The sequence below is a fragment of the Aedes albopictus genome, chromosome 1, assembly GCF_035046485.1.
Source record: "Aedes albopictus strain Foshan chromosome 1, AalbF5, whole genome shotgun sequence".
In the NCBI taxonomy this organism is placed as follows: Eukaryota; Metazoa; Arthropoda; class Insecta; order Diptera; family Culicidae; genus Aedes; species Aedes albopictus.
The window spans coordinates 263,909,278-263,927,174 of NC_085136.1; positions in this window are offsets into that span (position 1 = coordinate 263,909,278).

Genomic DNA, 17,897 nt, shown 5'->3' on the forward strand with positions numbered 1-17,897 from the left:
ACTGCTGTAAAAAAATATGATTAGGATCATTGAGAGCGTCACAATAAATTATCCTTTGCGTTCGGATTCTAACTGGACAATGCTTTACTGGGTGATGTTATTGTCTACATATGTAGAAATTGAGACGGATGTCTTCTTGGGATGGAATCCGAATGAATCCCCAAATCTGTCCACCTGAGTTTGGAAACCACTGTGTGCTACTCCTGAAAAAGAATTGAACAAACAGGTTTTTTGCCTCTTGCATATCCTGATTTAAAGAAATGGCGATGCATCAGTCTGTATCGTTGCCTGCCACTGCGAAACCCATCCATTAAGCCAACTTGAGCGCGCACTTGAATAGGTATGCAGAATCTACGCGTAGGCACCACCCAAATGAAGATCTATTCAGCAGAAAAAGACATGTGTCGTCCGTGCGCGAGAACTCGCCTACTATCGCGCGCCATTGCTCCAGTTCCAGAGCAACAACCAGCCCCAGCCAGCCAGCGGGCACGATTCTGGAACTTCTCCTGAGCCTCGCACTCTTGCACTCGCTAGTTCTAATCGAATTCGCGACGACGTTTACGCGTACCTACCTACCTAGCGGCAGATGCGAGGAGGGATATTTGCAATCGGCGTTCGCTCGCTGCCAAGTGCGATAAAAATGCACATAAGTTGCAGTTGGACGTTTTATTTTTTGTTGCCAATCCACGGACCGTCGTCGTTGTCGTCGTCGCCACCGTTGTCTATGCATTCGAAATGCACGTGGAGGAAATGGACTTCGGTTGTTTCGACGAGTCCTTTTTGCCAGATATGTATGCATGAGATGCAGACAGGAATCGCCACGGTCGTTGGTGCATTGCTGCCGTATTTCTTTCATCTCATTCGCGACGGCATTAATCTAAGAGGATTCCGGGGTGCGTCTCGGTCGGGGGTATGAGCGAGGCTGAGCTGAAAGATGGGTTGATGGTGAGGCTATCTCGGAGAAAATGTGCAGTGATTTTTATTCTGTTATTCTGGGACTGTCTGGGTATATGTCCCGAGGCACTGGTAGCAAAGCATTCCAATGCACTTGCATAGTGGGAAATACTGGTTTCAACTGGACATGTAATAAATAGAACTAATGAGAACCTATGGAAGGTATCGTGTGTCCCATCTACAAAAAGGGCGACAAGTTGGATTGCGGGAACTATCGCTAGATTACACTACTGAGCGCTACCTACAAGATACTCTCTCAAATTTAATGCCGCCATTTATTACCGATTGCAAGTGAGTTCTTGGGGAAATATCAGGCTGGATTCATGGGTGAACGCGCTACAACGAACCAGATGTTCGCCATCCGCCAGGTGTTGTAGAAATGTCGCGAATACAACGTGCCCACACATCACTTATTCATCGATTTTAAATCGGCGTACGATATAATCTATGAAAACCGTAATACGATTGATTAAGGCAACGATGGATCGAGTGATGTCCATAGTTCGAGCATCAAGGACACTCTCGAGTCCCTTTGAATCTCGCAGAGGGTTACGGAGAAGTGATGGTCTTCCGTACTTGCTGTACAACAATGCTCTAGAGGGTGTAATAAGGAAAGCGGGGATAAACACGAGTGGTACGATTTTCACGAAGTCCGTTCAGCTGCCTGGTTTCGCTGATGATATTGATATTATAGCTCGCAAATTTGAGACGATGGCGGAAACGTACATCCGACTGAAGAATGAAGCCAGGCAAATCGGATTAGTTATTAATGTGTTTGGAGGCAGCTTTCGACTGAGGTATCTGGACACCTGGGAGGATTTTCGGCGTGGCAGTCGCAATTGCAATCAAACGATCAGATATTCTCCTTCATGATGTGTAATACACATCGAAACGTCGGATGAAGGAGAATATCTGATCGTTTTATTGCAATTGCGACTGCCACGCCGAAAATCCTCCCAGGTGTTATTAATGTGTCGAAGACAAAGTACATGATGGCAAAGGGCTCCAGGGAGGAATCACCGCGGGGTGGCGGATTTCTATCGACGGTGATGAAATCGAAGCGGTTAAGGAATTCGTGTACATAGTTGGGCTCACTGGTGACCGCCGACAACGACAAGAGCTGAGAAATTCAGAGACGCATTGTGGCAGAAAATCGAGCCTACTTTGGACTCCGCAGAACTCTAAGATCGAACAAAGGTCGCCGTCACACGAAGTTAACTATCTACAAAACGCTGATTAGACCGGTAGTTCTCTATGGGCACGAAGCATGGGCTTTACGTGCAGAGGACTAACGCGCTCTTGGAATTTTCGAACGGAAGGTGTTGCGTACCATCTACGGCGGAGTGCAGATGGAAGACGGGACTTGGAGAAGGCCAATGAACCACGAGCTGCATCAGCTGCTGAGAGAACCAACCATTGTCCATACCGCGAAAATCGGGAGGCTTCGTTGGACGGGTCACGTCATCAGGATGTCGGATAGCAACCCGACTAAAATGGTTCTCGAGAGTCATCCGTCCGGTACAAGAAGACGTGGAGCGCAGCGATCTTGGTGGGTCGACCAAGTGGAGGACGATCTGCGGACCCGACGCAGAGTGTGGAACTGGAGACAAACAGTCATGGACCGAGTGGAATGGCTACTATGTACAGCAGAGGCCACCTAGGTCTTAGCCTGATCGGTAAGGAAAAATAAGTGGTTTTGAAAAACCCCATGACGAAGAGAACAAAACTGCCAAAAACACATAAGGACTGTAGAAAAAAATAGTGACTGTGTGGTACTAATACCCCTCGGAAGGAGATGTTTATCGTGTATACGGACGTTTACCATAAATCCCGAACACGATTCGGCTTACCATCCACCAACTCGACCGCGGCAGACCTGACAACCAACCACGAGGCATCAGCACGAGCAACTCTCGTCCTCTTTGCTATCCGACCATCCAAGCGGACGCATTGGGTAAGTTGCTGCGCTTTTCTCCCAAACCCGCCAAATGGCCGTCAGCCAACCCAAGCAACACACATGTTATAATAGAGTTACGACAGCGCAAGTTTTAGTTGTATAGAAGTTTATTTTACGTAATTCTAACATTGTGTTGAAATAACGTAAAATAAACTTCTATACAACCAAAACTTGCGCTGTCGTAACTTTTATATAACATGTGTGTTACTTGGGAAATTCGCACAGTGACTTTCGTAAGTTTCCTTATTATTTTTTTGCGAAAAAAAAACTCTGTCATATTGCGATCTTTCAATGATTGCTTCATACACATAAAAGAAATATTCATTTCAAGATTCTTTCAGAAATTTGTCTCGGAATTTTCTGTTCTACTCAAGCATTACCCCACAAATTTCTCTTGAGATTCCTCTTCAAGCTCCTCAAAAATTCATCAAACATTCATTCGGATATTTCGACGGACTTCGTTAGTTTCTCAAATTTCTTCAGAAATTCCTCCAGCGATTCATCCAGAAAATCTTCCAGGGAATTTTATGAAATTCTGCTGTGAATGCCTTTAGAGATTCCTCTGGGAAATACTTCAGGTTTTCTCGAATTGATTCCTCAAACTTTTTGTAGAGATTACCCCAGGAATTAATTAAGGAACTTAAAAAAACCTTCACTAGAATTTTCCCGATATTGCTTTACATTCTTCTAGAAAATTCTCCAGTAATATCTCTCAGAAAATCTCCCATAGATTCATTTTGAAAGTTATTTAGAACATCTTCCATGCATCACTTTAGGAATTCCTTTAAAATTGTCTTTGGAATTCCTCTAGAAGTTCCTCTCGAAAAGTTTCCATTGGTTTCCTCATAAAAACCTCTATAGATTTTTTTCTCAGGAATTCGTACGTGAATCTCTTGAAATCATTCCCGAATTCCTTCAAAAATGCATTCAGATGTTCTATAAGAAAATCAGAGGTTGCTCTAGACATTTCTCCCAGGATTTACTTACAAAACCTTTCACAGACTTATTAAGAAATTCTTCAAAAATTTCTGGAGTAATTCTTTCAGGAATTTTTTCAGAAATTCTCAAAAAATCTTTATGGGATTCCTCAATGAATTCGTGCAAGTACAAATCTTCTATGGAATTCATCCAAAATTAATTCATAGATTCCTTTATAAATTACTCCAGAAATTAGGTATTAATATCTACCAAGTTTTCTTACAGAAACTGCTCCGGCCATTTTTTTTCAAAAATTCGTCCAGGAATTCTTTTAGAAACTTCTCCAGGACTTCGGATATTCTCACTCCAAGAAATCTTCTAAGTAAATATCTATGGGTTTCTTTCTGAAACTTCACCTGACATTCTTCTAGGCATTCGTTGAAAAAAAAATGGATTTTTTTCCAGGGCTTTCTTCAAAATTTTCTATATATGGACGTTTTCAAAAATTTCCTCAACGCTCCTTTCTCGTACACCAAAAGTGTACTGAAATGCTGTATGTTCACTCCAAAAACGAATTTTCGATAGAAGGCTCGGAGAATCAAGTCAATAATACCAATCAACTCAGTTCGACGAATTGAGATGATGTCTGTATGTGAGTATGTATGTATGTCTGTGCGCAAAAGAAGTTCACTCACTTTTAAGGCACTTCCCATTGATCGATTTTTCAGATTATAGCTCGAATCGAACCGGAATTTTACCGCATTCTTTGCTATTAAAAATGGTCCGGATCGGTCAAGGCGTTCCGGAGTTATGGCCATTTCAATGATCCGGATCAGCACCGGTAGAACTGGCCGCATGTAAAACTGAACCAAGCCTCATTATGAGAAACATCAAACTAGGGAGATTTTTGTAGGCTTTAGCATGGTTGAAGAGTTTTGTGTGGAAATCAACACAGGAGACCAGAAATTCCACGATGTCGACCCAAAATTCTAGATGGCGGCTCCAAATTCAAGATGGCGGCTGTTTAATGGTGTTTTAGGCTTCAAAACCATGCAATATGGGTATATTTGGTATAGGAAAGATGCCTGGAGTCCAGAATCGGCGACCAAGATGGTGATCTAAAATCTAACATGGCTGCTCCAAATTAAAGATGGCGGCTGTTTCATGGAGTTTTAAGCCTTAAAACCATGTAATTTGGGTATTTTTGGTATGGGGAAGATGTCCTCACACCAAAAATGGGGACTATAATATCCAAGGTGGTGGTCTAAAATGGCTAAAATATAAACGACTCATAAGAAAGTGATCATTCTTCATAAATAATTCCAAAAGTCCCAGTGAAGAAACAGGGGTGCAAGCAGTAATAAATAACAAAAGTTCCATAAACAAATAAAAAAATGCATAAATAAATCAAATGTTTCCATAAATAATTGATTTCTGAGCAATTAAAAACGTCAAAAATGCAATGAATAATTCAACTGTTGCAATAAAAAAAGCCAATTTTCCCACCGAAAAACTTCGAATTTTCCATAAATAAATTCGATTTTTCCATAATAAATTAGAAAATTCACAATAAAAAAATATCGAAAAAGCAATAAATAATTCAAAAAGTGCAATAAACAAAAATATAAATTATCAATAAATGTCAAAAAACGAGCAATAAACGTAAATGCATTTTGAACCAAAAAATTATGCAGACCATGCGGCGAAGCCGCATAGAGGATTGAGGAACTGAGGCGGCAGAAGGCCGCCGAAGTTTCCGATATCCGATGCACCGCAACTGCATCGATTCGGTTCTAGGCAAACCACAGATCCAAGAATTTGCCCGGTATAATGCAAACATAGATGTTATCCCTTTTTTAAGGTCCGACGAGCGATAGCGAGTTCGGACAGCAAGCAATTGCTCGGTAAATTGCAATCATAGTTACGCAAGCTTTTCAGTCGTTTCAGTCATATAAGTGCGATTCAGCATTTCACTGTCTCATACTTTCCTGCATTTGTTTTTCATGGGTAATTTCGTCATTTTTTATTGCATTTTTTGAATTTTTTATTGCTTTTTCGATATTTTTTTATTGTGAATTTTCTAATTTATTATGGAAAAATCGGATTTATTTATGGAAAATTTGAAGTTATTTGGTGGGAAAAATGGCCTTTTTTATTGCAACAGTTGATTTATTCATTGCATTTTTGACGTTTTTAATTGCTCAAAAATCAATTATTTATGGAAACTTTTGATTTATTTATGCAATTGTTTATTTGTTTATGGAACTTTTGTTATTTATTACTGCTTACACCCCTGTTTCTTCACTGGGACTTTTCGAATTATTTATGGGAAAATTTGTATTTTTTATGGAACGTTTAATTGTCTGCCGTCTAAAATCCAAGATGACGGCTCAAAATTCTAGATGGCGGCTGTTTAACCCTCAAGAGGATACCTTAAATGAAGGTCCGTTTTGGGACCCTGGGGTCCATTGGACCCCAACATATACTCTCGCGTATCTCGTGATCCTTACTTTTTGAAAGGGTGATGTTTTCAGCAAAAATGTTAGGAAAGTCAAGGCCTATCTAGTGATGAACAATTTAGTTCGGGAAGTTTCCGCTAGGTGGTGCTAGTGAGCATTGAAAAATGCCCCCGATCTACGCGATATAACGTACCTAAACAAGCGGACAAGGACAAGACGTACCGAAACAATAGGGTAAATCGCACTGCTGTAGACGAGTAGACATATATGTCCAGCGGGTCAAAAGGGGTCATTCAAATATTACGTAACGCAAAGGAGTGGGAGGTGGTCTAGCGCTGTGCTACGTTTCATTCAAAATTTTCCATACAAAAGTTATTGCACGGAGAAGGGAGGAGCCCTTAAGTTGTCAAATTTTGCGTTTCGTAATATTTGAATAAACCCAAGAGGAATCAGAGACAAACAGACGTAACACTATTAAAATTTAAATCTCATATATCTCAGGATCCTGATTACTTATATAGTTGATGTCTTCGGCAAAGTTGTTTGGTTGGTCAAGAACTTATAGATTATGGACCGTTTGATTCGATATTCCACCACTAGGCAGTGCTAGATAGCATGCAAATTTTTTATCTCATAATATCTCAGGATCCTAATTTCTTAGAAAAATGGTGTCTTAGTTGTTGGGTAGGTCAAAAATGTTAAGTTGATGAGTCATTTGATACGAACTCTCCTATTGGGAGACGCTGGTGCGGGATGCTTATTATTTATAGAGATGGTGTCTACAGCTGTTATTTGGCAGGACATGGACCTACCGAATATAGACACTATAGAATCTACAGACTTGGGGAGAAATAGTTGAATTACGCAATTTTAGAGTGAATTTAGTGTGTGCTAATAGAAAATGACGTCACACAACCCACAGTCGTTATCGTTCCGTAAATCTTGTTGGCAAAACGAATTGATAGATTGCTTGGTTAGGGGCCATCCATAAATGGCGTAGCATTTTTATGACGATTTTTGACACCCCCCTTCTCCCCCTATTTCCCCATACCTTATTCATGGCTCGTAGCATAATCAGAGACTCTCCCCATCACCCTAAAATGCCACTTCATCTTTGGACGGCCCCTTACAGTTGTCTGCACCTTAGAAAGCATATGGAATCTATAGTGTCTATATTACATATTATGGGATATATACAATTATACTTTGATCATAATCTACACAATTTTCCACAGCACAGAGATCAGATATCCAAGCTCAGTTTCAAAACTGTGTAAGGAATTAAACGTTCATTTGAAATGACAACACAAGTGGCAACATCGTGGTGGCGCTGCTATCCCAATGTTCCCACGCTGTTGTCGGTGGTGAATATAAAACTTATGTAGATATGCGTACTCACCACTAATTGTAGCAACTTGCCGCATAGGTGACGCTAGTGTTGTCAACGCTAAAAAAATTGAATCCTTGCACAGCTTTCGAGACAATTTTCTATAGGCTTGGATGTCTGTTCTCTGTGATACAAAATATATTGTCATGAAAAATCGAATAAAATGGAATGTAAATTTCAACGTTTCCTTCCCGTAACCGGGAGGAACTCCTGGAGAGAAATTCCTGGAGGAATCCCGTGAGGAGTTCCTGGAGGAATCCTGGAAGAAATTCCTAGGGGAATCTCGAAAGCAACTCCTAGAGGAATCTCGGGAGAAATTTCTGGAGAATCCCGGGAGAAATTCCTGAAAGAAACCTGAGAGGAATTCCTGGAGGAATGCCAGGAAGAATTCTTGGAGGAATCCCGGGAGAAATTCGTTGAGAAATACCGGTAAGAATTCCTGGAGAAATCCCAGGAGGAATTCCTGAAGCAACCCCCGGAGGAATTCCTGAAGAAATCCCAGGAGGAATTTCAAGTGGATTTCCTAGATAAACTCATGCAGGAAACCCGGGAGGAAATTCTGGAGAAAACCCGGGAGCAATTCGGAGACAAATTCCTGAAGAAATTCTGGGAGGATTTCGTGGAGGAATCTCGGAAAGCATTTGTAGAAGAATCCTTTTACGAATTCCTAGTTGAATCCCTGGTGGAATTCCTGATGTAGTTTTGGAGTCATTTCCGGAGGGCTTTTAAGTGGATTTCCCAGATGAAATCGTAGAGGAACCTCGGGAAGAATTACTGAAAGAATCCCTGTATTAACTTCTGGAGGAATCCTGATAGGAGTTCCTTCAGAAATTTTGGGAGGAATTCCTGGAGGTATTCGGGTGAGTCAATTCTGAAGTAAATTATCCACCAAATTGGAAGTATTGGTATTGTGAACAGAATGTAATTATATTGTGTTATTCTCAAGATATTCACTTCAAAAGAAGCGTACTTATTTGAGGACGCTTGTCACTCGGTTATCTAGGATGCTGGGCATATACGAACTAATTAGCGCCATTTTGCAGAAAAACTTTAAAATAATTTTCATTACCAAATAATCCTTGATGTATTGAACACTTTTGCCGAAGACACAAACTTTCTATACATTCCGAATCTCAAGATATTCAAGCTAAATTTAACATTCAATCCATAATTTGAATAAACAATAGCGCCACCTACTGGGCTAATTCCAATTCAATTTGTTCGTCACAAGATTGCCCTTGGTCTATTGAACAATTTTGTCGAAGACAGCATTATTCTAGGAAGTGACGATCACAAGATAAAATCATTCGTGTCGTGGGGTCCAATGGACCCCAGGGGACCAAAATCGCCCGGTTCAACTTTGACATAAAAAATAATCTATAGTACGGCATGAAATATTTGTTATTTTTGCACAAATAACTCATCGTGGTGTAGTTTGAAGGTACTGTGAAAACGGGACCGATGTGTCAATCCAAACTTTTTTGCGACCACTTCAAAGTGGCTCTGGGGTCTAATGGACCCTAGGTATCCATTAGAGGGTTAATGGTGTTTTGGGCAATGAAACCATTTAATATGGGTATATTTGGTATGGGGAAGATGTCCGGAGTCCAAAAAATGTTACCAGAATATCCAAGATAGCGGTCTGAATCCAAGATGGCTGCTACAAATTCCAAATGGTGGCTGTTTAACGGTGTTTAGGCTTTAAAACTATGCAATATGGCTATATTTGGTATGGAGCAGAGGCGAGGAATTCAAACCTGTCTACCAGAATATGCAAGGTGGCGTCTCATAATTCAAGATGGCGGCTTGGCGGTATTTAAAATGTTTAAATCTGGGTATTGATATGAAGAAAATGGCATGAGTTAAAAAATGGCGACCGGAATATCCACAATGGCGGCTATTCAATGGAGTTTGAGGCTCTAGAATCTTTCAATATGGGTATATCGGGTATGGGGAAGAAGTCTGGAGTCCAAAATAACAACCAGAATATCCGTGGTGGCGGACTTAAATCCAAAATGGCGGCTGAAAATTAAAGATTGCGGCTTTTTTAAGAGTATAAGGCTCAAACATCAAAAGCCAGATAAACGATATGATTTCTGGTGTCATGAATTGATTTTCATCAAGCGTATGAAAGTGAGATATTCATCAATATCCTACTTGCGTTTTGTCGAAATGAGCTTGGGAAGGCACGAGAAAGGCGTCACTACCGCTAGGTGTAATAATTACGTTTTTTCATAAATTCTTCCATTAGTTTCTTCAGAAAATGTCTCCCAAGGAGTTTTTCAAAACTTCTAAACATTTTTTTACAATTTCTTGCTTTGGAAAGTCTTTAAAGAGTTTCTCCGAGAATTCTTTAAGAAAATGTTCCCAGTGATTTCTGCGGAAATTCCCACATGTTTTTTTTGTGGAGCCTCGAGGCCGTGCGGTTAGCGTCACCAAGCGTATGAACGTGCCATGCCATGGGGTGAGGGTTCGATTCCCGCTCCGAGTGATGACACTTCTCGCAAGAAATGTTTCATCCTCGTATCCACCGGTGCTTGTAATGTGTGTCGTGTCCGTTATCTGATGTTAAGTTTCGTTCAGTCTGTACAACCTCTGGCTGAAGACGGTGTCAATGTCTTTTATAGAAATTGCTCTTGCGGTTCCATCAGAAATATCTCCTGCGATATCTTTATAGATCCCTGAAGAAGAAAGATCAGGTATTCCTGCAGGAGTTCTTCCAGAAATTTCACATAAAATACTGACGAAATCTTTAAGCATTTCCCTAGCGAATTTCTAAGAAATCCCTAGAGGAATGTCTCGAGAAATCCCTTAAAATTTCCTGGAGATTCCATAAGAAACTCCAAGAATAAATTCTTGAAAATGTTTCGGAGAAATTCCTGGACAAATATTTCTGCAATATTTTCTGAAGTTATTCATTCATTTATTTAGTTCACATCAAATTCATGATAATACTGAATCAATAATTTGCCGCCATAATACTCGATTTGCAGCTGCAGCTCACCATCCTCGGTCACGCCCAACACTCGCCAGATCACGCTCCACCTGGTCTGCCCATCGTGCTCTCTGCGCTCCACGCCTTCTTTTACCAACCGGATGGTTAGCAAACACCAACTTTGCAGGGTTGTTGTCCGGCATTCTTGCAACATGCCCTGCCCACCGTATCCTTCCGGCTTTGGCCACTTCCTGGATACTGTGTTCGCCGTAAAGTGCAGCGAGCTCGTGGTTCATCCTTCTCCGCCACACACCGTTCTCTTGCACACCGCCGAAGATCGTCCTTAGCACCCGTCGCTCGAAAACTCCGAGTGCTTGCAGGTCCTCCTCGAGCATCGTCCATGTCTCGTGTCCGTAGAGAACCACCGGTCTTATTAACGTCTTGTACATGGTACATTTGGTGCGGGGGTGAATCTTTTTTGACCGCAGTTTCTTCTGGAGCCCATGGTAGGCACGACTTCCACCGATGATGCGCCTTCGTATTTCGCGGCTCACGTTATTGTCAGCCGTTAGCAAGGAACCGAGGTAGACTAATTCTTCTCCCACCTCGAAAGTATTCCCGTCTATCGTAACATTGCTGCCAAGGCTTGTCCTGTCTCGCTCAGTCCCACCTACCAGCATGTACTTTGTCTTAGCCGCATTCACCACCAGTCCGACCTTTGCTGCTTCACGTTTCAGGCGCGTGTACTGTTCTGCCACCGTTCCAAATGTTCTGGCAATAATATCCATGTCATCCGCAAAACAGACAAATTGGCTGGATTTCGTGAAGCTCGTACCCCGGCTGTTGAGCCCGGCTCGTCGCATAACACCTTCCAGGGCGATGTTGAATAGTAGGCAGGAAAGTCCATCACCTTGTCGTAGTCCCCGTCAAGATTCAAATGAACTGGATAGTTCACCCGAAATCCTTATGCTGTTCTGCACACCGTCCATCGTTGCTCTAATCAGTCTAGTCAGCTTCCCGGGAAAGCTGTTCTCGTCCATGATTTTCCATAGCTCTGTGCGGTCGATACTGTCGTATGCCGCTTTGAAGTCGATGAACAGGTGATGCGTTGGGACCTGGTATTCACGGCATTTCTGAAGGATTTGCCGTACGGTGAAGATCTGGTCCGTTGTCGACCGGCCGTCGATGAAACCGGCTTGGTAACTTCCCACGAACTCATTTACTTTAGGTGAAAGACGACGGAAGATGATCTGGGATAGCACTTTGTAGGCGGCATTCAAAACGGTGATCGCTCGAAAGTTCTCACACATTAACTTGTCGCCTTTCTTGTGGATGGGACAGATTATCCCTTCCTTCCACTCCTCCGGTAGCTGTTCGGTTTCCCAGATCTTGACTACTAACTGGTGCAGACAGGTGGCCAACTTTTCCGGGCCCATCTTGATGAGTTCTGCTGCGATACCGTCCTTACCAGCCGCTTTGTTGTTTTTGAGCTGGTGGATGGCATCCTTTACTTCCCTCAGCGTGGGAGTTGGTTCGTTCCCGTTCTCTGCTGCACCAACATAGTAAATTCCTCCTCTGCCTTGGTCCTCCGTGCCTACATTCTCTTCGCCATTCAGGTGCTCGTCGAAGTGCTGCTTCCACCTTTCGATCACCTCACGTTTGTCCGTCAGGAGGCTCCCTTCCTTATCCCTGCATATTTCGGGTTGCGGCACGTAGCCTTTGCGGGATGCGTTGAGCTTCTGGTAGAACTTGCGTGTTTCCTGTGAACGGCACAGCAGTTCCATTTCCTCGCACTCCGCTTCTTCCAGGCGGCGCTTTTTCTCCCGGAAGAGACGGGTCTGCTGCTTCCGCTTCTGTCTGTATCGCTCCACATTCTGTCGAGTTCCATGCTGCAGCATTACCGCCCGCGCTGCATCCTTCTCCTCCAGAACCGCTCTGCACTCCTCGTCGAACCAATCGTTTCGTCGACTCCGTTCTACGTACCCGATAGTGCTCTCGGCTGCGTTGTTGATGGCTGCTTTCACTGCACTGTACTCCAGCAGTCCTCTAGAGGGGCCACATCGAGCACACCCTCGTCCGGCAACGCTGCCTCGAGATTCTGCGCGTATGCGGTGGCGACATCTGGTTGCTTCAGTCGCTCTAGATCGTACCGGGGCGGCCGTCGGTAATGTACGTTGTTAATAACGGAGAGTTTTGGGCGCAGTTTAACCATCACCAGGTAGTGATCGGAGTCGATATTAGCGCCACGATAGGTCCTGACGTCGATAATGTCGGAGAATTGCCGTCCATCAATCAGAACGTAGTCGATTTGCGATTCCGTTTGTTGTGGCGATCTCCAGGTGTAACGATATGGGAGGCTGTGCTGGAAGAAGGTGCTACGAATGGCCATGTTCTTGGAGGCGGCGAAATCGATAAGGCGTAGGCTATTTTCGTTCGTCAGCTGGTGGGCGCTGAACTTTCCAATCGTCGGCCTGAATTCCTCCTCCTGGCCTACCTGAGCGTTTAGATCCCCTATGATGATCTTGACGTCGTGGTTTGGGCAGCGGTCGTACTCGCGTTCGAGCTGCGCGTAAAATGCGTCTTTGTCATCATCAGTGCTTCCGGAGTGAGGGCTGTGCACGTTTAATATGCTAATGTTGAAGAATCGGCCCTTGATCCTCAACCTGCACATTCTTTCGTCGATCGGCCACCAACCGATCACGCGCCTCTGCATGTCACCCATCACTATAAAAGCTGTTCCCAGCTCACGTGTGTTGCCGCAACTCTGGTAGATGGTATGATTACCTCTAAACGTTAGCACCATAGATCCTATCCAACACACCTCCTGCAGCGCTACGATTCCGAACCCGCGGTCCTTCAGTATATCGGCGAGTATGCGGGTGCTCCCGATGATGTTGAGAGATCTGCAGTTCCACGTACCGAGCTTCTAATCGCAAGTCCCTTTTCGTCGCTGTGGTCGTCGCCATTGGTATCGGTTCGCATTCTTCTCTTGTTGATTTTCTGAAGTTATCTTGTGAGTAATTTCTGGATGAATGCCTAGGATAATTTCTTAGAGAGTACATAAGGAAACACCTTGAGAAACCCCCTTAATTCTTTTAAAAAAATCATAAGAGACCTATGAAGGAACTCTGCAAGTTCTCCCAAAAATGCTTGAGAAACCTCTGGAGGGATTCCATAATAAACTTCTGAGGGATTCCTTGAGCATCTTCTTAAGGAATGCTTGGAAGAACTCCTGGAGATACTGTAGAAGGAATTCTCAGAAAAAAATCTCATTTTCACAATTTTTTCGAAGCGATTTGTACACAAAAATCAATAAACTTCCACCTGAAAATATTTCTGAAGGAAATCCTGTTGAAACAGTAAAAAATCGTAGAGGATTTCTGCAAAAACCAATGAAGAAATTCTTGAAACAATTCCTGGATGTACTTGAGAATCCTAAAATTGACTGACAGCTCTGAGGGAGGTCATAACCTTAAAAAGACTGACAATTCTCAGGTCATTTTGACAGATGTAACATGAGCATGAAAAGGACGTCAACAAGATCGATAAAGTAGAATATATGATGCGTCTTTTTCGTACATGTGGGTGATCTGTCAAAATGATCTGAGAATTGTCAAACATTTTGATGGCTGGCTTTGTTGGTGTAATGAAGAATAGCCAAAAGGGTCAAAGACCAATTCTTCAATTTCATCATAAACAACACAGCCCTCACTCCGGAAGCAGTGATGATGATAAGGGCGACCGCTGTCCAGGCTACGACATCAAGATTATCATGGAAGAAATTAATGCTCAGGTAGGCCAGGAGGAGGAATGCAGACAAACGGTTGAAAAGTTCAGCGTCTTTCATCAGTGGCCTACATCCTGTCGAATGTGGTATTTCAGTTATTGTAGAATAATTGATGCAATATTTGTATGAGCTTGCTAGCTAGTAAATTTGGCATTAGAAATATCTTGCAAACGCACAAGTTCAAATTATCTCACGTATTATCAACTTTGTCCCACTGTTTTCCGCCTGTGACCACCGTGCCTCATGAGAATCGGTGAAGTGCATTGCATTGAAAGAAAATTGAAGCTATCGCACGATGCAATATCTTTTCCACGGTATCTGCAGGCCACGTACTTCCACCTACGACTAGTACTGGACACATATTGAAAGAAGCACCCGCGCCGCCAACCGAATGGAGTGACATTTATCTCGACTTCCACTGCACTGACTGGTGGGACTCCGCCGTTTATTTTCGGAAACCGTAACAGCAATTTCTGTCGCGAACGACTTCGCAAGCTGGACACAGTATTCCCGTTCACCGTCATCTCAGTTTTTCGCGCTTCCAGGCATCGACAGTCGGCGGCATAAAGAATGCCTTCGCTGATAGCCAGCTGCATTCAAGTGCAAATCAATGGAAATGTACTTATCGCACATCCACTGCACTACTGCACTGACTGGTTTGGTGGCGTCGTCATCGTCGTCGTCGATGTCTGTTGCATACGCTTGGGCCGTGTGGATTGTGCAAAGTGCGGATTCCTTCCCCGCGAACGATGGGGGATTCTCATCCTCTATGGGCGTTCTTCACCCGCGCACAGCAATATCTTTCAATGACTGGGAGTCAGGGAAAATGCGTCGCCATTTAGTTTTTTTTTCTTTATCGGACGCTGTCTTTTTTTCAGCTGGGTAATCGTAAAGTAACAGTTTTAATTGCAGCTTTTTCTCGCTTCTGCGTTATCTTGTCAATACGATTCTGGCAGCTTTGCATCCGTTTACATAGCGATTTTTTAAACTTTGACTTTGATTTGAAACTTTGAAAATTCAAGATAAGAAACGTAGGACAATCAATTGAGGATGAAAGATGTAGACACAGATATATCATCTTCTTCTTCTTCTTCTTTATGGCTTGACGTCCCCACTGGGACTTGGCCTGCCTCGCTTCAGCTTAGTGTTCTTTGAGCACTTCCACAGCCATTAATTGAAGGGCTTTCTTTGCCTGCCATTGCATGAATTTGTATATTGTGAGGCAAGTACAATGATACACTATGCCCAGGGAGTCGAGAAAATTTTCCCGACCGGAACGGGAATCGAACCCGCCGTCTCCGGATTGGCGATCCATAGCCTTAACCACTAGGCTAACTGGAGACCCCAGATGTATCATCTACAGGAGACTTTTCATCGCAACACTACAACACTACAACAATATACATTAATACATTCCTTCTCGGCGTTGATTTCTTTCCAATCCTTGCCGAGACATATGTATGGCTTAGATTTTTCGGTGGACTCGTTAACCGATGCATAAGCTAGATTCCGTGTAACAGTAGGACTACTTAAACACCTATTAGGATAGGGATTCTTCGGTTGTTGTAACACTGGTTGGTTTTTGGACACTTTGGCGCTATTTCGAGAACTTTTTACCCATGAGAATGATTGAAAATTAATATACAGTTTAATAATATAAAAAGAAATATGTATAAGCTCACTGCCGTAACGATTTTGAAAGAGTGCCCATTTTCAATCAGTGTACGAAGTGTTAGAAAATCTTTTATTGGTTCAACTCGTGCACATTACTCTCCTTATCGCTAGCTCATTTTTCCTTTTACCTAAACTTTTCTTCTAGAGAGTACTTTCCGGCGACGTTGGCCCCACGACGCGTTGCTCAGGGCCCCGAAGGCTCACCGGAAAATGCTCTCTTTTCGCCTTGTCACGTTCCATGCTTGGTACTACGTGGTCGGTCAGAGCGGCACTCAATGTGATGGGCTGTTCAGCTATCGCTCGACTCTAGTTCTTGAAACTCACACCTGCAAATAAAACTTCCAATTGGCTACCATCTGAGGAACCACTGCACAATGGTCCACGAACCAGATTTACGAGGAAAGATGCATTCAACGCCTTCAAATGAGTTTTTAGGCAAATATGGTCTTCTACAAAGTTGTCCCTAATAATAAGGCCCTCTTTAAAATGTGCATAAAAATTAGGGTGGTCCATATTTGCAAAGAAATTGGTAACCAAACTTTTTATTTGCAAGAATAACTGTACACATTCTTCGGGAAAGTTGTAGATCTATCAATTTTGTTTCAAATTTCTCGTCAAAGTCGCCTAAGAACCACTTTTAGAGCTTCCAAAAACGCGCATTTTCGTGCGCTGAGAATGTTGCTACGCCATTCCGTTCAAAAGATGTTGTTGATTTTCTAGAAAAAATAGGCACTTTTCAAGTATTTTTCACTTGAGTTACAAAAATAATACCCCTCCAATTTTTTGATATGTTTTATAACAACATTTCTTCTTTTGAATGCGGGCAAAAGATATTTTTTATGTTTGCCCCAACCCATCATAACAGCTTTTTAAAAAAACTATGATTATTTTTAAGAAAAACGCTTGTAACTTTTTCCAGAAGTTTTATTATCTACGGCCGTCATTGTCTGGGGATGCCTTGAAACTTATGCAAACCATCGCATTCAGCTCCAATATCTATTTGGTTGCCTGAAACTTGCATCTGGATTATTATCATCTATTGGGAGGTATGCACTTCAAACGGAATCGCTCAAGTAATTTTCGTTCAGTGCATTATTTTTCCGTGGCCTGAAATTGAACACAGCAAGCCCCATTTGATTTGACGTTTCGTTTCAGCTCCGTACTAGGATCCGGAATAAAGCGACGCTTTATTATTTCTTGAGCGATTCCTTGCCTGAATTTTCCACGCATCGAGATAGGCCAAGAAATTTCTTGCGATCAGCGTACTACCCATATCATGTGATAGCTGCTGGCCGTGAATGCAACCGTGTTCTACTTGCTACAGCTATCGTCATCGTAGTTGACGACAACGAAACCGAACCCAGTAGGCACACCCATAGTAGCTAACGTTGCATCTATCGCTGATCTACATGAATCGGTTCAGAAATTTTGGGCGCTTGTAGAAGACGGTTCACAGCCCTGTTACTCCGTAGAAGAAGATGCTTGCGTAGTGCCATTCCCTCCGAACGGTCATTCGAAAAACCGAAGGTCGGTACATCGTCAGTCTGCCGATCGAAGAGGAGGTAATAGCCCAGCTCGGCGACAACCGTCACGTCGCACAGCCATACGTCGTTTCCATTTGCTGGAAAACAAGCTCGCTCATACTGCTGAACTCAGCCTACAATATCCTGGTGTTGGGCCATATGAAGTGCGTAGAGGATCATCAACAACGTCATCGCCAATGTTATACCTAATCTTCCCCATCATGCCGTCGTGCGAGAGGACTGCTCAACTTCAAAAGTACGCAAAAGTACGTCTTTGACGCATCCTGATGCCCAATTGACCTT